The sequence below is a fragment of the Triticum dicoccoides genome, chromosome 1B, assembly GCF_002162155.2.
Source record: "Triticum dicoccoides isolate Atlit2015 ecotype Zavitan chromosome 1B, WEW_v2.0, whole genome shotgun sequence".
Taxonomy (NCBI): Eukaryota; Viridiplantae; Streptophyta; class Magnoliopsida; order Poales; family Poaceae; genus Triticum; species Triticum dicoccoides.
The window spans coordinates 99692443-99698442 of NC_041381.1; positions in this window are offsets into that span (position 1 = coordinate 99692443).

The window sequence follows — 6000 nt, forward strand, 5'->3', positions numbered from 1 at the left end:
AGATGCTGCAGGCGAGTTTGAACAAGCGTATAATGGCATGGGGTGACACCCTATCTCAAGATGGTAAGGAGACGTTGATCAAATATGTCCTACAGGAAATACCCACGTATATCATGGGGGTATTTAAACACCCTGCTTCAGTGTGCGATGATCTCACACGCCTGGTGAGGAATTTTTGGTGGGGCTCAAAACAGGGACAACGGAAAACACATTGGCGAGCCTGGGAGAAAATTATCCAACCCAAGGGGGAGGGAGGACTTGGCTTTCGTGACTTCCGCATCTTCTACCAAGCCTTGCTTGCTCCCCAGGATTGGCGTTTGCTTACCCAACCGGCCTCCCTATGCTCTCACGTATTGAAGGCAAGGTATTATCCTAATGGGTCCCTAGAGGACACTGTATTTTCAGGAAACGCTTCTCCTACGTGGCATGCTATTCAGCATGGCCTTGAGCTGCTCAAGCAAGGACTAATCTGGCGGGTGGGCAATGGTGAGAGCATCCGCATTTGGCAGGACCCGTGGTTACCACGACCAATGACCTACAGGACTATGATGCCACGTGGCACATGCTGGCTACGGCGAGTGTCCGAGCTTCTGGACGGAAACGGCCGATGGCGGCTGGATTTTATACAACAACACTTCACCGTCCCGGACGTTCAGTGCATATTGACGATCAAGGCCAGCCCACGGGGTCTGGAGGACGTCCTATCTTGGGCTCCAGACAACCGCGGCATCTTCAGTGTACATAGTGCATACAAAACCGCCCTGGAGGGGCAAACAAGCACTTTCATGTGCGCCATGAGCAGGGTACCAGACTACACGCGTGCCGTCTGGAAGGCAGTGTGGGGGTGCCCTGCTACCCCAAAGGTATGAGTGTTTGCATGGCGTGTGGCCACAAATTATTTGGCTACTCTTGAAAATAAGCATAAGCGGAAGCTCGAGATTTCTGACATGTGTGCTTTATGTGGTATGGAACGAGAGGAAACATTCTCTGCTTTATGCAGATGCCCTCTTGCTCAGCTATTGTGGAAGGAGATGACCAAGTTTTGGACCATGCCCAAGTTGGAAACCATCATCAACACTGGAACCGAGTGGATTGTCCATCTTCTTGACCGATGTACCCATGATGAGCGCTGATACGTCCATTTTGCATCATGTTTTGTTACTGTTATTTATAATGTTTTTATCTATAATAATTCTTTTTGGAGTATTTCTAATGCCTTTTCCCTCATAATTAGCAAGGTACACAACAAGAGCGAGAATTCTGGCAGCTGGAAATCTATACCTGAAAAAGCTTCGTCAGGCTACCTATTCTGCACAACTCCAAACAAGCTAAGCCTTCAGGGAGAATTTTTATGGAATATTTTACGAATATTGGAGCAAATAACTACCAGAGGGGGCCCACCAGGTGGGCACAACCCACCTGGGCATGCCTGGGAGCCCAGACACGCCCTGGTGGGTTGTGCCCTCCTCGGCCCACCTCCAGTGCCCATCTTCTGGTATATAGGTCATTTTGACCTAAAAAAATAGGGGGAGGACATTCGGGACGAAGCGCCGCCGTCTTGATGTGGAACCTGGGCAGGAGCACTTTTGGCCTCCGGCGGAGCAATTCTGCGGGGGGAACTTCCCTCCCGAAGGGGAAAATCATCGTCATCATCATCACCAACAACACTCCAATCTTGGGGAGGGCCATCTTCATCAACATCTTCACATCACCAACTCCTCTCAAACCCTAGTTCATCTTTTGCGTTCAATCTTTGTATCAAAACTATAGATTGGTGCCCGTGGGTGACCGCTATGGTTAGAATTTATTCTTAATACTTTTCTCATAGTTGCGGATGCTTGCGGGAGGGTTAATCATAAGTAGGAGGTTTGTTCAAGTAAGAACAACACCTAAGCACCAGTCCACCCACATATCAAATTATCAAAGTAGCGAACACAGATCAAACCAACATGACGAAAGTACTAGATGAAATTCCCATGTACCCTCATGAACGGTTCGCTTGTTATAAGATACCATTTTGGCCTGTCCTTTGTCTAAAAAGGATTGGGCTACCTTTCTGCATACTATTTGTTACTATAGTTACTTGCTCGTTACAAATTATGTTGCTATCAAACTACTCGCTACTTACAGTTTCAGCACTTGCAGACATTACCTCACTGGAAACTCATTGTCATTTCCTTCTGCTCCTCGTTGGGTTTGTCACTCTTACTTATCAAAAAGAGCTACAATTGATCCCCTATACTTGTGGGTCATCAAGGCTATTTTCTGGCACCGTTGCCGGGGAGTGAAGCGCCTTTGGTAAGTGGAATTCGGTCAGGAAACATTTATAGAATGTGCTGAAATTTATTGTCACTTGTTACTATGGAAAACAATCCTTTGAGGGGCTTGTTCGGGGTATATTCACCTCGTCCCGAACCACAATTAGTTACCCCTCAACCTACTGCACCTGCTGGTATGATAGAACAACCGCAAGCTAATGCTTATGCAGGAGATGGAACTGAACATCCTGATATGCACTTGATACATGTGAAACAAATTTGTGGATTGTTTAAGCTTGCAGGTTTACCCAGGGATGAAGTGATGAAGAAGGTTTTGCCTTTATCTTTGAAGGGAAAAGCATTGGCACGGTATAGGCTATGCGATGGTATTGTATCATGGAATTGGAATCGTTTGAAATTGGAGTTCCATCAAAAATTGTATACACATTTTTGCTTCCTTGATGGATACTCTGGCTTTTCACAAATACCTGTTTTATAATCTGATCAATAAAAGACCACTTTTACTTGTCCTTTTGGAACATTTTCTTATAGATGTATGCCTTTTGGTTTATGTAATTCACCTGCTACCTTCCAAAGATGTATGACTGCTATATTCTCTGACTTTTGTGAAAAGATTGTTGAGGTTTTCATGGATGACTTTTCTGTTTATGGGAAGTCCTTTGATGATTGTTTAAGCAATCTTGAGCGATGTTTGCAGATATGTGAACAAACAACTCTTGTCTTGAATTGGGAGAAGTGCCACTTTATGGTTAATGAGGGCACTGTCTTGGGTCATAAATTTTGTGAAAGAGCTATTGAAGTGGACCAAGCTAAGGTTGATGCAATTGAGAAAATGCCATGTCCTAAGGATATCAAAGGTATTCGTAGTTTCCTTGGTCATGCTGGTTTCCATAGGAGATTTATTAAAGGCTTCTCTAAAATTTCTAGGCCTCTTACTAGTCTTTTGCAAAAGGATGTTCCTTTTGTTTTCGATGATGATTGTTTAGAAGGCTTTGAAACACTCAAGAAAGCCTTAATTTCTGCACCTATTGTTCAACCACCTGATTGGAACTTGCCTTTTGAAATTATGTGTGATGCTCGTGATTATGCTATTGTTGCTATTCTAGGACAAAGAGTTGATAAGAAATTGAATGTTATTTATGCTAGTAAAATTCTAGACAGTGCTCAAAGAAATTATGCTACTACTTAAAAAGAATTTTTGGTAGTAGTTTTGCCTGTGACAAATTTAGACCTTATATTGTTGATTCCAAAGTAACTGTTCACACAGACCATGCTGCTATTAAATATCTTATGGAAAAGAAAGATGCTAAACCTAGACTTATTCGTTGGGCTCTCTTGTTACAATAATTTGATTTATATATTATGGATAGAAATGGAGCTGAGAACCCCATAGCAGATAACTTGTCTAGGCTTGTAAATGTGCTTGATGACCCACTACCTATTGATGATAGTTTTCCTGATGAGCCATTAGCTGCAATAAATATTGCTAATAGTACTCCTTGGTATGCTGATTATGCTAATTACATTGTTGCTAAATATTTACCTCCTAGCTTTACATACCAACAAAACAAAACAAATTCTATGATTTAAGACATTACTTTTGGGATGACCCACATCTTTATAAAGAAGGAGTAGATGGTATTATTAGACGTTGTGTACCTGAGCATGAACAGGGACAAATCCTACAGAAATGTCACTCAAAGGCTTATGGAGGGCATCATGCTAGGGATAGAACTGCTCACAAGGTATTGGAATCTAGATTTTATTGGCCTACTCTCTTCAAGGATGCCCATAAGCTTGTCTCATCCTGTGATGAATGCCAAAGAATAGGTAATATTGGTAAGCGCCAAGAAATGCCTATGAATTATTCACTTGCTGTTGAACCATTTGATGTTTGGGCATTTGATTACATGGGACCTTTTCCTTCCTCTAATGGGTATACACATATTTTGGTTGTTGTTGATTATGTTACTAAATGGCTAGAAGCTATTCCAACTAGTAGTGCTGATCACAACACCTCTATTAAAATGCTTAAGGAAGTTATTTTCCCAAGGTTTGGAGTCCCTAGATAATTAATGACTGATGGTGGTTCACACTTTATTCATGGTGGTTTTTGTAAAATTCTTGCCAAGTATGATGTTAACTATAGAATTGCATCACCTTATCATCCTCAGTCTAGTGGTCAAGTTGAATTTAGTAATAGGGAAATAAAATTAATTTTGCAAAAGACTGTCAATAGGTCTAGGAAGAATTGGTGTAAGAAATTAGATGATGCGCTTTGGGCTTATAGTACATCATATAAAAATCCTATGGGTATGTCTCCTTATAAAATGGTTTATGGAAAAGCTTGTCATTTGCCTCTTAAGTTAGAACATAAAGCATACTGGGCAATTAAGAACTCAACTATGATTTCAAACTTGCCGGTGAAAAGAGGTTATTTGATATTAGCTCTTTAGATGAATGGAGAACCCAGGCTTATGAAAATGCAAAATCATTCAAAGAGAAAGTTAAAAGATGACATGACAAAATAATCCAAAAGCATGAGTTCAAAGTCGGAGAATATGTTTTTGTACAACTCTCGTTTTAGATTTTTTGCAGGAAAGTTCCTCTCGAAATTGGAAGGCCCACATGTCATCGAGGAGGTTTACCGGTTTGGAGCCATCAAAATAAATAATTTCGAAGGCACTAACCCGAAGGTTGTCAACGAGCAACGAATAAAGCATTATATCTCAGGTACGCCAATCAATGTTGAAAGTAATATTATCCAAACTTTGACACCCGGAAGAACACATAAAAGAGTCCTTCTGGAACACCTCATAATCGTCAAAATAAGGAGGTGGGTGTTACTGCAAGTAAACGGTCTCCGAAAAATCTGCAAAAATATTTTTTGTTAGTTTTCGAATATTTTAGAATTTTGGAAATAAAGAAACTCCCAGGAAACTTCCCCTGGTTGGCATAAGACACCAGGGCGCGCCAAGTGCCTGGCTCGCCCAGGTGGGTTGTGCCCACCTGGGGAACCTTCCGCATTATGTTTTTCTTCTCTTTACTTGTCCTGCAAGATAATTTTTTTACATATACTTCCCAAACCTGTTAACCACCGTATCGTGAAGATATCCTATGTTCTCTTTTCTTATTGTTCCTAGTGAAATTTATCAAGCAAGGAAGCTACTGTAAATCCATATCTGGTGACAACACAAGCACTGTTGGCCGAGGAGGAGGAAGAATCTTCTTCACCACCAAAGGAGAACTGAGTATCGGGTATGGGCACTCCCCTTGGCTTCCGCCAATCTTGGGGGAGGTGCCCCGATATTGTATCGTCCCACTATCTTTGTGCTTTTACTTATCTTAGTTCGATCTTTTGCTTTAGATGAAATAAGGTTAGTTCGATCCTGTCTTATTTGAGAGTCTTCTTAGTGATCAATCCTCGTAATCGTGTGCAAGTTTTGTAACAAAGTTAGTCTGAGTTTTGCTTTCTTTACTTTCATGTTTCAAATAAAGAAAAGAAATAAGAAAGGAAGAAATAAATAAATAAATAAAAGAAAGGAAATAAATCAATAAGATCATATACTAATCCTATGGTAGGTGATAGCACCACATAAGGAAAAGTATAAGTAGTAAATTTTATTAGAGATTGACAAACAGAGCATTAGTCAATGATGCAACTCATGAAAGAATTAATAAGGGAAGAGAAGATTCACATAAAAATATACTATCCTAGAAA